We start from the raw sequence: 16021 nt of genomic DNA, 5'->3' as shown, positions 1-16021 counted from the left end.
CAATATAGTATTTTGGTCCCGCTATATTGATGATGTGCTACTAATTTGGAATGGGGATGCAATGGCTTTGACCAATTTTGTATCGAAATTGAATAACAATCAGTTGGGACTGTCTTTTACCTTTGAATACCATAAGGACCAATTACCATTTTTGGACCTATATATTAAAAAATGGCCAGATGGACATCTGGATACCAAGACTTACAGGAAACCGACCTCAACGAATGCCCTCCTCAGATGGGATAGCCATCATCCGGTACCTCTGAGGAGGGGCAATACCGAAAGGTCAGTATCTGCGAGTAAGGCGCAATTGCTCCTCGGATGAGGAGTATAAAGTACAAGCAGATGACTTACAGAAGCAATTCCTGGCCAGGGGATACCCGGAGGGTATTCTAAGGAAAGCTTACAATGAGGTGAAAGGGGTAAATAGGAACAGCTTACTGGTGCCAGCTCTAAGAAGGGAAGAAGTGCCTATTTGCAGATACATCACTACCTATAACAATGGGGCTCAGAAAATACGGACAATATTGCAAAAGCATTGGCCCATTTTGAACATGGACGAGGATGTTGGAGAGATGGTGGGGGATTTCCCAAAAATCACTTTCAAAAAAGGCAAATCGGTGGGGGATACACTCGTACATAGCCACTACTCACCACCGGTAAATGATACATGGCTCTCAAATCTACCGAAGGGGTGCCATAAATGTAGTGGCTGTGTAGCATGCCCGGTAATTGCAGTGGGATCCAAATTTTTGAGTGGAGTGACAGGGAGAGAATACCAAATTTACCACTTCATAAATTGTAGATCAAAAGGAGTGATATATAGAGCTGTTTGCCCTTGTGGATTGGAGTATATAGGCAAAACGATACGCGAATTCAGAAGGCGCGTTGGCGAACACTTAAGAGACATTGCCCTGAAAAGGGATACACCCCTGGCTAGACATATAAACAATGAACATAATGGTGACAGTCGGGAGTTAAAATTTATGGGGATTGACAGGATTGGTGCACCCAAGAGGGGAGGTAATTGGGATCAGATGTTATTACAATGTGAAGCTAAGTGGATCTTCCGCCTCAAGACACAAGCACCAAGAGGCCTAAATGAAATTCTGACATACAGTTGCTTCCTTGAAAGCTAGGTTAAGCAACTGGAGAACATAACATTTCTCTATTCTTCCTTCCCCCCTTTCTCTTCCCTTCATTAGGGCCTAACAGGGCGGTCAATAGGGTTAGCCGCCGTGGAATGGGGGCGCCAATCTTGCGTTTTTTCTGTCCTAGGGTGCCAACCTCCATTGTTAGGTAGGTGACAAACATCAGGAGCTCATTTAGGGAAAGAAGGGGGTTTACACATGAGACTATCCCTCCAGCTATATTTTTTCATGCACCAATCTCTGTATTTAAAACCTTGTATTATCTTCCCCCTCCATCTCTCCAAAATTTTTTCCTCATATTGGGGTCCTAATATGGACCACTTTGGCAGTCCAGAAAGGCCGTACTGGGCCCCTGGCAATTAGGGGAGGCCGCCATGACAGGGGAACGTGCGACGTAAGTGAGCTTCTTAGGACTGCTGGGGGTGACAAGGTTAAAGGATCTGAGGGGAGGGGAAGAGTTTTTTGAATTTGAAAATGGAGGAGGGGTTATGGTCAGGGGGGGGGACCTTATAAAAAGGGGCAGCCACGTGAGTGGGGCAACCATTTTGGGTACTCACCGGCCACAGACGAAAGCTCCAGAGTACTCACCACGATGGATGTGGAGGCCTTACTGCAGCAGTTGAGGGACGCAGCGGGCACTCAGGGCGCTGATTGGCTGCAGGCTTCGGTTTCCAGCCTGCTCCAGGGGACGGTAGCCGGAGCCTCCATCGCTCCTCCAGCAGGACGCCGGCCGCGGAGGTCCCGTCCTCCGGCGCGCTTAAGCCCTGAGGCTACCCCCCGGGTCCGGCGCCGCGTTAGGAGCCCCTCCAGGGACCCTCCAGCCAGGGCCGGCGGGCGCACTCCCCCTGCCCCGCGCCCACAGGCTGGGAGGAATCCTTCCTCCAGGCGGGACCCACAACAGGGGCCGGGTTCCTCCCCCCCCGCAGCACAGAGGCGTCGGGATTCAGGACCGGGAGCGGCAGGTGCGAGCAGCCCGGCTGGCTCTGCTCGGCGTGGAGGAGCGCGAGGAGCCAGGGGACGGGCCCCCATGCGGAGGAGATCCAGCGGCCGGCAATCGGTCGGCTTGTCTTCAGGTGCGCAGAGGAGAGTGGCGCAGGACGGACACCAGGGACCGGACACAGCGGCAGCGGCTCCGGTGAGAGGCGGGCAGCAGCCGGCTGCCTCTGTCAGCGGTGCTCCAGCATCGTTACACGGCCGGAGTCTCAGGCAAGATGGCGCCGCAGCAGGGAGCTCGGCGTCACGTGACCAGGATCTTCACCAAGATGGCGCCGCATCCTGGAGCTCTGCATCTATAATCCAGGACTCAGGACCTCCCCATGATGGCGGCGCCCTGTGGACAGCGGCGGCAGCTCCGAGGGGCCCTGCCACTATCGCCGGTTTGCCTGCTTCTGGCGGTGGGCAGCTGGTGAGGCAGGTTGACCCGGGAGCTGCGGAGCCAGCGGTATCCAGACCCAGCATGGAGCCAGCACTCATTCATCAGGATCCAGGATCTGCGGCTGCTGGGTTCACAGCACCCAGGCAGCCAGGTGAGAGCCAGCAATTTTCTTTATTTAACCCCTGCTTAGCTCCTAATGAGGTTAGGGACCGGGAGGCATTTATGGGGGGGGCTAGTGGGGGGATGAATTTAATTTTACATGGCCTTAGAGATTTGGCTAGAATTTGGTACGGGGGTCCTATTGGGGTGGGGTCACCTACAGCGGCTTGGCTAGGGAGCGCAGAAAGGGCGACGGGTGTGGGTCTGCTTTTGGACACTGAAGCGCTTTCACAGGGTGGAGGCCGGGGTACGACAGGCTCAGCTGCGTCGGGGGGAGGCAGCAATGATGCGGAAAGGGGGTCTGGGTCAGCTGATTTGGGAAGCGGGGCTCAGAGCGCAGGGGCTAGCAAAGAGAAGGAAAACGAGGAGGCAGTGCGTTTGGACGATTCAGCAAGGAGCGAGGTATACGTGTGCTTTGAGGGGCCTCTGGGGTCACATTTAAAGGGGGAGGTGAAAGAAAAGATTTGGAAAGGGGACTACGTGGATATCTTTTCATTGCTACCGTTAGAGAGATTCAATCTTGATAGGTTACGGAGAGATGATTCAAAAAAAGAGGACGAGGAAAAGAAGAGGTATCGTCTGATCCCTCGTTCTTTTTCGAATTGGTTACAAGCTTTTGCTATATTGGCGAGCGTCATAGGGGAAAAGGCACCGGAAAATTGTTCCGGTCTCTTTTGCTACATGGATGCAATTGGTGAGGCTTACAGGGTGTATGGAGGGCAAGGCTGGCTGCGATATGATGAGCAATTTAGGCAGCGTAAAGCAGTCCGCTCGAGCATACGTTGGGACCATAAGGACATTGCGTTATGGATGAGGGTTATGGCACCGGCTAGAACAAGCCAGGGAAATCAGCCATTTCATGGGGGCGCCGGGAGTTCAGGGCAGTCAGGACACTCGGTCGCAATACAGAAGGGACTGTGTTTTTCCTTCAATGAGGGGACCTGTAGGTTTGGGAGCAAGTGTAAGTTCAAGCACGAATGTTCAACTTGTGGGGGCACACATGGGGCAACCAGATGTTTTAGAGGTGGGAAAACAAGAGGCGGGGAGGTTGCTGAAAAAAGGGGAGACGCCGGTGCGACTGGACGCGATGGAGGCGTATCTAAATAGATACCCTGATAGAGCGGCAGCGTCACTGTTGAGGGAGGGTTTTGGTTACGGCTTCAAAATTCCGTTTATTGAGCAAGTTGTTTGTTTGTCAAAAAAGAATTTAAAGTCGGCATTGCAGTTTCCTAATGTAGTTTCGGAGAAGTTAAAAAAAGAGGTTGATTTAGGACGGATGGCAGGACCTTTTTCAGTGGCTCCGATCAGCAATCTGAGAGTGTCACCGCTTGGAGTGGTTCCAAAAAAGGAACCTAACAAATTCAGGCTTATTCATCATTTGTCATTCCCGAAAGGTCTGTTGGTGAATGATGGGATTGACCCTCAACTGTGTGCGGTTTCTTACATGTCGTTCGACGCAGCAATGAATTTGGTGCGGCTATGCGGTAGGGGGGCTCTGATGGCGAAGACGGATATTGAAGCGGCTTTCCGCCTGTTGCCAGTACACCCGGAGAGTATGCATTTGTTGGGGTGTTTTTGGGACGGAGGTTTCTTCATTGATCGGTGTCTCCCCATGGGATGTTCACTATCATGTGCTTACTTTGAGGCTTTTAGTACATTCTTAGAATGGGTCGTTAAGGATGTATCTGGTTTGAGCTATTGCTTACATTACCTTGATGATTTCATGTTTGTGGGCCCACCGCAGTCTGCAATTTGCTCGATTTTACTACACACAATGGAGAGAGTAGCTCGGGGATTCGGAGTTCCTTTGGCGGCGGAAAAGACTGTTGGGCCAATGACCACGCTGAGTTTTCTAGGCATAGAAATTGACACCATAGCGATGGAATGCAGATTGCCTGAGGACAAGGTAGTTGCGTTTCGGGAAGAAGTTCAGAAAGCGTGTACACGGCGTAAGATAACGCTGCATGATTTACAATCTTTGCTGGGCAAGCTGAACTTTGCTTGCAGGATTATGCCGATGGGCCGTCCATTTTGTCGGCGTTTGTCTTTGGCTACGGTGGGAGTGAAATCTCCTCTGCACTTCATCAGATTGACGAGAGATTTGAAGCAGGACTTGAAGATATGGGCCCTGTTCTTGGAGGACTATAATGGCAGATCCATCTGGATTCAAACAGTTGAGAATGCGGTGGATTTAGGTTTTTGCATTAACGTGAGTGAAATGTGTGGATTCAATGTGCAATATTGCGGTCAGAGCGTAGTAGCGGAGTGGCCACCTAGGTGGCGTGAGCACGGCTTGTTGCAAAATCGGGTTTTGCTACAATTGTTTCCTCGAGTAGTGGCATTGTCAGTTTGGGGCAGAATGGTGATGAACAAAAAAATCCGTTTTTCTTGCGAACATGTGGGCGTTGTGGAAGCCATCAATACACTATCGGCAGCATCTACGGAAGTGGTCAGGGTACTGCAGCATCTGGTGTTCCTGGGCCTCAAGTTTAATTTGTGGATAGTAGCAGATGGCAAGGCAACCATGCCTACTAACGCTGATAATGTCTTTTTCCATCCACAGTGGCATCAGTCTCAAGGGCTGAGACCTTGCTTGGATTCGGCGGGCCAGGATTGTCCAGCGGAACTGTGGAACCTGCCCTTCGGGCTGTAGGGGAGTTATTTGCTAGATCACTTTCGGATAGGTCTTGGTTGCAATACAATCAAGCTTGGAGCACTTGGGAGAATTGGAAGGGGTCATGTGGGGCTGGTATGGACGATGAGTATAAGCTGTTGTTGTTGGTAGGGCATGTATGGGAGTCGGGTTGGTCGGTGTCCAAGATGAGTAAGTTCCTAGCCGGTCTAGCATTTGGCTTCAAGGCCAGAGGTTTGCGGGATGAGACGAAATCCTTTTTGGTTGCGCAGTTAGTAAGAGGTTGGAAGAAAGGGCAGAAGTCGTTGGACGACAGACGACCTGTTTCCTTTGAAGTGTTGTTAATAATTGGTAGGCACCTGAGTTCTGTTTGTTTCTCAGAATGGGAAGTATCGTTGTTCCATGCGGCTTTTTCGTTAGCCTTTTTCGGAGCATTTCGTTTGGGGGAGTTGGTTAGCCCTTCCAGATACAGGGGAGGGGGTTTGAGGAGAGAAGACGTGGATGTTTCGTCAGATAGGGTGGTTGTGTTTATTCGGTCATCAAAAACGGACGTTACCGGTAAAGGTTGTAAAATAGTGTTATTTGAAGTTCCGAGTTGTCCGTTGTGCCCGGTAATCTGTGTGAGTAACTTACTGAGAAGAGAAGGGGTTCTATCTGACCCATTGTTGGTTCATGCGGATGGTTCTTTCTTATCTCGTTTCCAGTTTGTTTCAATATTTCGGAAGTGTTTGGAGTTGGGGGGAATTTCACCGGCGAAATACAGCGGGCATTCATTTCGTATTGGGGCTGCGACGGAGGCGGCCAGGAGAGGTTTGGGGGATGAGGTGGTTAAACGAATCGGGCGGTGGGAATCGGAGAGATTCCGATCTTATGTTCGCCCGAGTTTGATATAACCGCATGGTTCCAATGTTTCGGGGTCTTTTTTGTATTGAGTTTGATAGATGTTCTCCTTTATTCTCTTACAGAACACGGCACAAGGCTAGTTTGGATTATGGGACATTCATTCGTGTTCTGGGCGGCAGAGAGGGCAGCGGTTCGTCCTGATGGTCGGCAGTTGGGTTTTTCACGGGACGTGGCAACATTACGATGGATTGGAAAAAGGGGAATGACGTGGAGCCAATTTTTACCTGAGTTTCACCGTTTTGTGCGCTGGGATCAGTTTCCGCAAATTTTGGTTATTCATTTGGGAGGAAATGACTTGGGGAAGAGGCCTTGTAGAGAACTTATAAAAGACATTAAGTTCGATTTGTTAAGGTTGTGGGCAATGTTTCCTAAGGTTTTGGTAGTGTGGTCCGACATCGTCCCGAGGAAGGTTTGGCGGGGTGCTAGGTCATTGGAGGGGATAAACAAAGCACGGATTAAGGTGAACAAAGCTGTTTCGCGTTTCATGGCAAGGAACGGAGCAGTAGTGGTGCGGCACGTCAACTTGGAGTCCGGTACGGGAGGTTATTGGAGATTGGATGGGGTGCCTCTGAACGCGGTTGGTACCGATATGTGGTGTTTGGCGATCCAGGAGGGCATCGAAACAGCTTTGAAGGTTTGGCGGGACATAAATGTCTAAGGTTTTAGGGCATTTATGTTTGTGGCATGGGGTGGTGATCCTCGAAGTTGGTGGAAGTGGAAAATGGCGGATGGATGGGGGGGGGGATCTCAATAGGTCCTGGACTCCCCGGGGTGATTTTAAATTGGTCAAAGGGGGACAGATAATCCCAGGAAGGGATTAGTAGGGGAACAAAAACAGGTGTACGGGTTTGGCCTGGCGGGTGGAGTTTGCCCCTGAGCTGGTGCATAGCGGCTGGGGGTAAGGCGGATATAAGGCCAAAATAGGCGGGACGTTTGGCGGAAAAATGTTGGACATATGTTTCGGGCTTCGAGGGTCACCCACTTCCGGGGTTTATTGTTTCATGATTTTGTATGTTTAAATGTTAATAAACGGCTGCTGTGGCCAATTAATCCAACCCAATTGTTTGTGTTTAATGGCGTTTTCTGTTTCTTATTAGACAATGGGGGTGGCGGCTGTTTTTGTCAGGGGTAATATGAGGTAAGGTGAAGGTTTTAATACTAGAAGCTCACAGGAGTCACGGATACCCGTTGTCATGTTCTTTTTGGCTAGATGTCCTTGGCTATGACTGGATTTTTTAGATCATCGGCCCTCCGACTTAGTGTTTCTTTCCTCTTTATTGGGGTACAGCCGGCATATACCTACGGTAATGATCCTCCTTCCTATTAGGAGGTCTGGTAGGATCTATATGGTTTAACTGAATAAGTGCCCCCGTAGTAATAGACAGCATAACATGCTCTAATTAGAGCTATGATAAAGATGTAGGGGTTAATATACTTCTCTTATTCTAGCGCGGCTCTTGAGAGCTTAATATACATGTCCAAGGCAGCGTGGTACCTGGACTCCAGAAGTCACGTAGCAACTGGGACGCTCCAACCTGAGGATACGGTCTGGCGGCGCGTTGCTATGGAAACATACTCACACGCGTCACCGGAAGTGACGCGTGCGGTTCAACGATGCGCTCCAGTCTGGGCACGTAGGATATGACATCAGCTTGTGTGCCTGGGTGAGAACCGGGCGGGCTATTTAAGAGCAGCGGATACTGCTCTCCAATGATTGCCTTATTACCCCAGCGTGGAGTGCCCACCATGGAGTTGGAGGGACAGTTTACAATTTTCCCCTGATGAGTTTACATAACGAAACGCATAGGGAAATGGTTTCTTTATTTTGGGGTTGAGCAAATATCCTTTTGGCAGCGTGGGTGGATGGATGTGTGGCCAGAATGTGCCCCCCCTCCCGGATGCAGCGCCAATAGTGAGCGGTCCTATCCATATCAAAGTAAAAGACCTTTGAGGTGAGATCGTTCCAATTATATATGTCAATCACTGCTATTTCTTTTTCATTCCATGAGGAGGTATTCGGAATATGAGACATATGGTTTGTGATTGCTTTCAGTGGCGTATCTAAGGGGGGCAGCCGGGGCATGTGCCCCGGGCGCAGCCGGCAGGGGGGCGCAGTCAGGCCGCCTAATGCGGCGGTCCGCAGTGTCTCCCCTGGCAGCTGGATTCTGCCGCCCCCCGGACTGGGAGTCAGCTGTTCTCTGTGCCGACTGTCAAGCTGACAGCCAGCACAGAGAAGCTACAGCGTGCCGGCTCCCAGAGATCAATTGTACTCACGTCTAACAGCTGCGAGTACAATTGAGGCTCTGACCGCTGGGTTACAGCGACGCCCGCAGCGTGATCAAGTCATGTGATCACACTGCTGATGTCACTATCCGGCGCGCAGGAGAAAGAACAGACTCGGTGGTAAGTGCTCCTGTAGTTGTGGAGCTGAAGACACCGAAGATTCCGCGTGGGGTGGGTTTATGGGGAATATTTACTCAGTGTGTGTGTGTGTTTATTTATTCAGTGTTTGGGGGGGAGATTTATTTAGTGTGTGTGTTGGGGAGTCAGGAGTTAATCAGTGTGTTGGGGGGTTAGGGATTTATTCTGTGTGTGTGGGGGGATTTATTCTGTGTATGTGGGGGGATTTATTCTGTGTGTGGGGGGATTTATTCTGTGTGTGGGGGGGGATTTATTCTGTGTGGGGGGATTTATTCTCTGTGGGGGGGATTTATTCTGTGTGTGGGGGGATTTATTCTGTGTGTGTGTGTGGGGGGGATTTATTCTGTGTGTGGGGGGATTTATTCTGTGTGTGGGGGGATTTATTCTGTGTGTGTGGGGGGATTTATTCTGTGTGTGGGGGATTTATTCTGTGTGTGTGTGGGGGGGATTTATTCTGTGTGTGTGTGTGGGGGATTTATTCAGTGTGTGTGTGTGGGGGATTTATTCTGTGTGTGTGTGGGGGGGATTTATTCTGTGTGTGTGTGGGGGGGGATTTATTCAGTGTGTGTGTGGGGGGGATTTATTCAGTGTGTGTGTGGGGGGGATTTATTCAGTGTGTGTGTGTGGGGGATTTATTCTGTGTGTGGGGGGGGATTTATTCTGTGTGTGTGGGGTATTTATTCTGTGTGGGGGGGATTTATTCTGTGGGGGGGATTTATTCTGTGTGTGTGGGGGGGGATTTATTCTGTGTGTGTGGCGGATTTATTATGTGTGTGGGGAGATTTATTCTGTGTGTGTGGGGGGATTCTGTGTGTGGGGGGATTTATTCTGTGTGTGTGGGGGATTTATTCTGTGTGGGGGGATTTATTCTGTGTGTGGGGGGATTTATTCTGTGTGTGTGTGGGGATTTATTCTGTGTGGGATTTATTCTGTGTGTGTGTGGGGATTTATTCTGTGTGTGTGGGGGATTTATTCTGTGTGGGGGGGATTTATTCTGTGTGTGTGGGGGATTTATTCTGTGGGGGGGGATTTATTCTGTGTGTGGGGGGGATTTATTCTGTGTGGGGGGGGATTTATTCGGTGTGTGTGGGGGATTTATTCTGTGTGTGGGGGGATTTATTCTGTGTGTGTGGGGGGGGATTTATTCTGTGTGTGGGGGGATTTATTCTGTGTGTGTGGGGGGGATTTATTCTGTGTGTGGGGGGATTTATTTGGTGTGTGGGGGGGATTTATTCTGTGTAGGGGGATTTATTCTGTGTGTGTGTGGGGGATTTATTCTGTGTGTGGGGGGGATTTATTCGGTGTGTGGGGGGGATTTATTTTGTGTGGGGGGGGGATTTATTCTGTGTGTGTGTGGGGGGGATTTATTCTGTGTGTGGGGGTGGATTTATTCTGTGTGTGGGGGGATTTATTCTGTGTGTGGGGGGATTTATTTTGTGTGTGTGGGGGGATTTATTCTGTGTGTGTGGGGGGATTTATTCTGTGTGTGTGGGATTTATTCTGTGTGTGGGGGGATTTATTCTGTGTGTGGGGGATTTATTCTGTGTGTGTGGGATTTATTCTGTGTGTGTGGTGATTTATTCTGTGTGTGGGGGGATTTATTCTGTATGTGGGGGATTTACTCTGTGTGTGGGGGATTTATTCTGTGTGTGGGGGATTTATTCTGTGTGTGTGGGGGATTTATTCTGTGTGTGGGGGGGATTTATTCTGTGTGTGGGGGGGATTTATTCTGTGTGTGTGGGGGGATTTATTCTGTGTGTGTGGGGGGATTTATTCTGTGTGTGGGGGATTTATTCTGTGTGAGGGGATTTATTCTCTGTGTGGGGGGGATTTATTCTGTGTGTGTGAGGGGATTTATTCTGTGTGTGTGGGATTTATTCTGTGTGTGGGGGGATTTATTCTGTGTGGGGGGATTTATTCTGTGTGTGGGGGAATTATTCTGTGTGTGTGTGGGATTTATTCTGTGTGTGGGGATTTATTCTGTGTGTGGGGTTTTATTCTGTGTGTGGGGTTTTATTCTGTGTGTGGGGTTTTATTCTGTGTGTGTGGGGGATTTATTCTGTGTGTGTGGGAGGGGTTTATTTTGTGTGTGTGGGGGATTTATTCTGTGTGTGTGGGGGATTTATTCTGTGTGTGTGTGGGATTTATTCTGTGTGTGGGGGTTTTGTTCTGTGTGTGTGGGGGATTTATTCTGTGTGTGGGGGGGATTTATTCAGTGTGTCTGGGGATTTATTCAGTGTGTGGGGGGATTTATTCTGTGTGTGGGGGGGATTTATTCTGTGTGTGTGTGTGTGGGGGGGGATTTATACAGTGTGTGGGGGGATTTAGTCAGTGTGTGTGTGGGGGGGATTTAGTCAGTGTGTGTGGGTGGGATTTATTGATTGTGTGTGGGGATTTATTCAGTGTGTATGTGGGGGGGCGGGAATTTATTTAGCATGTGTGGGGCAGGGTGCATTTATTCTGTGTGGAGGGGGATGGATTTATTCTGTCGGAAGGGGAGTGGATATATTCTGTGGGGGTGAGTGGGGAGATGGGGGTGGACACAGTAGCGAAGGGAAAAATGTGTATTGGGAGCGAGGGTGATGGGATGTGTGAGGACACAGTATGGGAGTCGGGGGAATGTGTGAGGAGGAAATATGGAGAGCAAAGGGGTAAATAAGTGAGGAGATAGTATAGTTAGCAGGGGGGGATGTACATGAGGAGGCTATTAGAAATGTGTGCAGACAGTATGGGGGGAGGAAAGTGTGAGTGGGCACAGAATAGATACTGAGTAGTGTGAGGGTTACAGCCAGGAGAAGACAGTATGCCAAGTAGGAGGAGTGTAATGAAGGGGCACAGTAGAGAGACTGGGCTCTCTAGGAGGGACACAGTATGAGAAGGCAGTGTGAAGTATGGAAAAGAGAGAGGGCAGTGTGGATGGCATGTACCATAAGAGGGACAGTGAGGGTCATATTATGTGCTGGGAATAAAGTGAGGGGCAATTATTTACTCAGGGGCTCAGCCTAGGGCAGATATTTTTAATCTGGAGCATTATAATAACACTGCTATCTTTAAGGGTGTTGTGTCGGGATGTGCTGCAGAAGACAGGAGAAGATGGAAGTCTGCAGAAATGAGCTCTGCCGGTGGATGAGAAGAGTCATCATGGCATCTGGACAAGATGAAGATGAAAAGAAAGAGGCGACTCCAGAAACGTCATCTATCAGGTACCTGGATGTAAATGTTATTTGTGATACTAATTCTCATATTTTTATTTATGTTAGGAACATTAAAGGGGATGTCCAAGGTTGTGATGAGTCTGCAGTCATACTATGTGACTGCAGACTTCTGAATTCTCACAGTGCACACTGCTATCATAATTCTCTGATGTTGGTGATTTACATACATGCGGTCACTTGCTGACTAGACATGTGTGGCCTCATTCAATGAAAATGAATTTACTGAGGCCGGACACGTCTAGTTAGAATGTGGCCGGAAGTATCCAAATCACATACTTGTGCTGTCATGACAGTCAACTCTGGCCACCCGAGAATCCTAAAAGTGCAGTGCTTGCGCTGTGAGAATTCAGAAGCCTGCAGTCACATAGAATGACTGCAGACTTTCATCTCAAACCTGGACCACCCTTTAATTATAAAATGAAGCCCTCTAGCCAGTCCTAACAACCTGTAATATCCTAACTGTCAAGATTAAGCTCTGCTTTCAGGTTCCAGCAGTCATCACATGGCCACTTCACTCATATGTGATTTCCATATTTGCTGTCATGTGACAATGAGGTGTTCTTCCTGCTTGTCTCAGTTTTTCACTGAACATTGAGAGAATTAGGGAGAGCAGCTCGTTGGCGCGTGCCTAAGTGTACAAATCATGTATGTGCTGAGGGGGGGGGGGGGGGCGCCAAACTGAATTCTTGCCCCGGGTGCCAGAAAACCTAGATACACCTCTGATTGCTTTTGCTAGGTGATTCTCATGTGAGGAGAATCTCTTTTTCCCCTAAGAGATTCCCAAAATGTATTGTGGCTTATAAAATCTCGGGGATTCTGTGGTTATACATTCCTTTGAATGTGATTTGTCTGTGAGTCCTTTATGTGTGTTTTTCATGTTGGTTATTCATACCATTTTAGAATTATATATTAAAAGTTAAATTTTAGTTCATAGTCACACCATGCTTTGATTTATTACATTTATTACTTTGGATTGGTGGATATATATATATATATTTTTTTCGAGCTGCTATTTACCAGCAATATATACAATAGGAATCTGAACGCTTTAAGGTTCTTAATGGTATTTCAACTCACCCTGGTGTACCGGACGGCACCTTATCTGGGTTACCTCCAGTCACCTCATAGCACCCTGGAGAGACAAATGATCCTTCCAGACCATAGCGTCTCAACCACGGAATCTATTTGGGTAAGTATATTCACTCCCGAGGGTCCAGTTTTATTCCATAGGCTAACTTCATGTACGTTGAGTTCTAGAAAATACAAATGTCCTTTATGGTCAAATAAATATTATTATTGGCCAACCGTCCTACACATTGTAATGAGAAGAAATATGAAAAAAAATGCAAAAATATTGATGCAAAAAAATTATAATTATAACAAAAAATATTTTGTCTTCCATATGGCAATACTTCATCCCAGGTGAGTACACGGTGGCAAGTGACTTGTGACAATAAACATATTATCTAGAAAAATAGATAAAAATTATATACTAAAATTAGGACATATTAACAGATATTTCTAAAAGCACTATATCCTAAAGGATTCCGGGGCTCATACAATCCTAATCATGAGAGAACGGCTACAAGGACAAGAAGAGTTAACTAATGGAGTGAATCTTAAAATCCACATTCAATCCCTTCGGTTAAAGGGTGTCTAGCTCATATATCCACTTAAGTTCCCGTTTTTTCAGAAGACGTACTCTATCGCCCCCTCTTCTTTGAATCGGGATTGCATCTATTATTCTAAACCTAAGATCTTTTTCTGTATGTTTCTGTTTCAACAAAATGTTTGGAGACTGGGAGATCCAATCTTTTTTTCCTAATGGTATGTCGGTGATCATTCATTCACATTTTCAAGTCAAATTTCTCACCAACATACCATAGGTTACAGGGACATTGGAGGAGATATATAACGTGGTCAGAATTACAAGTTAGATAGTGTTTAAAAGTGTAAACCTTATGAGTATCAGGGTGTTCAAAAATTTAACCGTTTATCATAAGTACACAGTTAACACACAACAGACATGGGAAACAACTTTTTTTCCCCACCCCAGTTAGTGTGGTTTGATAAACTTTCTTTAAAGAGACAATATCCGATTCAACCAAACGAGCACCAATGTTCCTATTCTTCCAGTAAGAAAAAAGTGGTAACTCTTTAAATTCCTTTACTCCACGTAAATAACTCATTAACATCCCCCAATGTTTTTCAATGGTACTTGCTATATCTCGACTTTTTTCTGTATAGGTCGTTACAAAAGGTATTCTAGTCAGTCCCTTCTTGCTAGATCCATCCTTTCCCATCCCAGGACTTCTTTTTTAGGTATATTCAATAATTCTTTTGGATATCTTCTCTGTAAAATTTCTTAACCAAAGAATCCATAACACCTTTTATCTCATCTGCCTCTTTCACAATTTGTCGCACTCTCAATATTTGACTAAGAGGAATTGATCTCTCCATGTTGCGCGGATGCTGGCTATCATATACCAATCTGTTTTCTTAACAAACAAGGTTGTTGTCAACTCACCATCTTTCTGTTTAACAAAAACGTCCAAAAATTGTATGTCTGTCCTAGACGATATCAAAGTGAACTTGATTGTTTGGTCAACCTCATTCAAAAATTGGTGAAATTCATCCAGTTGCTCCTGAGTGCCTGTCCATAGGAGGAAGACACATAGACAAGGTCCTCCTCCAAGACACTCATGACCAAATTTGCATAAGCGGGATCCATATTGGCCCCAATAGCTGTACCTCATTGTTGTGAATAAAAGACATCCCCAAACAGGAAGTAAAACCACCTCAAAATTATTTCTAACAGTCACAATATGAACGTCTTCCCCTCCACAGAAAATTCCACCGAATTCAACTTTTTTCCACTGCCCATATACCACAATCATGATCTATTGATGTGTAGAGGGAAACCACGTCAAACGACGCCAAAATTATACATATACAGGTCCTTCTCAAAAAATTAGCATATAGTGTTAAATTTCATTATTTACCATAATGTAATGATTACAATTAAACTTTCATATATTATAGATTCATTATCCACCAACTGAAATTTGTCAGGTCTTTTATTGTTTTAATACTGATGATTTTGGCATACAACTCCTGATAACCCAAAAAACCTGTCTCAATAAATTAGCATATTTCACCCGTCCAATCAAATAAAAGTGTTTTTTACTAACAAACAAAAAAACAATCAAATAATAATGTTCAGTTATGCACTCAATACTTGGTCGGGAATCCTTTGGCAGAAATGACTGCTTCAATGCGGCGTGGCATGGAGGCAATCAGCCTGTGACACTGCTGAGATGTTATGGAGGCCCAGGATGCTTCAATAGCGGCCTTAAGCTCATCCAGAGTGTTGGGTCTTGCGTCTCTCAACTTTCTCTTCACAATATCCCACAGATTCTCTATGGGGTTCAGGTCAGGAGAGTTGGCAGGCCAATTGAGCACAGTAATACCATGGTCAGTAAACCATTTACCAGTGGTTTTGGCACTGTGAGCAGGTGCCAGGTCGTGCTGAAAAATGAAATCTTCATCTCCATAAAACATTTCAGCCGATGGAAGCATGAAGTGCTCCAAAATCTCCTGATAGCTAGCTGCATTGACCCTGCCCTTGATGAAACACAGTGGACCAACACCAGCAGCTGACATGGCACCCCACACCATCACTGACTGTGGGTACTTGACACTGGACTTCAGGCATTTTGGCATTTCCTTCTCCCCAGTCTTCCTCCAGACTCTGGCACCTTGATTTCCGAATGACATGCAAAATTTGCTTTCATCAGAAAAAAGTACTTGGGACCACTTAGCAACAGTCCAGTGCTGCTTCTCTGTAGCCCATTTCCTGCACACGCCTGTGCACGGTGGCTCTGGATGTTTCCACACCAGACTCAGTCCACTGCTTCCTCAGGTTCCCCAAGGTCTGGAATCGGTCCTTCTCCACAATCTTCCTCAGGGTCCGGTCACCTCTTCTCGTTGTACAGCGTTTTCTGCCACATTTTTTCCTTCCAACAGACTTACTATTGAGGTGCCTTGATACAGCACTCTGGGAACAGCCTATTTGTTGAGAAATTTCTTTTTGGGTCTTACCCTCTTGCTTGAGGGTGTCAATGATGGCCTTCTTGACATCTGTCAGGTCGCTAGTCTTACCCAT

The 16021-nt window shown here is 47.2% G+C and overlaps 1 protein-coding gene across 1 annotated transcript in view; it reads left to right on the top strand.

Annotated features, from left to right (window-relative positions):
- LOC143768235 (V-type proton ATPase catalytic subunit A-like) overlaps window positions 1–16021 on the top strand; it is a 565121-nt gene that overhangs the window by 73605 nt on the left and 475495 nt on the right. The window lies entirely within an intron of this gene.

Source organism: Ranitomeya variabilis, chromosome 1 (genome assembly GCF_051348905.1).
Source record: "Ranitomeya variabilis isolate aRanVar5 chromosome 1, aRanVar5.hap1, whole genome shotgun sequence".
NCBI classification, from domain to species: Eukaryota; Metazoa; Chordata; class Amphibia; order Anura; family Dendrobatidae; genus Ranitomeya; species Ranitomeya variabilis.
Note: the sequence above shows the minus strand (reverse complement) of the source record. Positions and strands in the feature narration are given on the sequence as shown.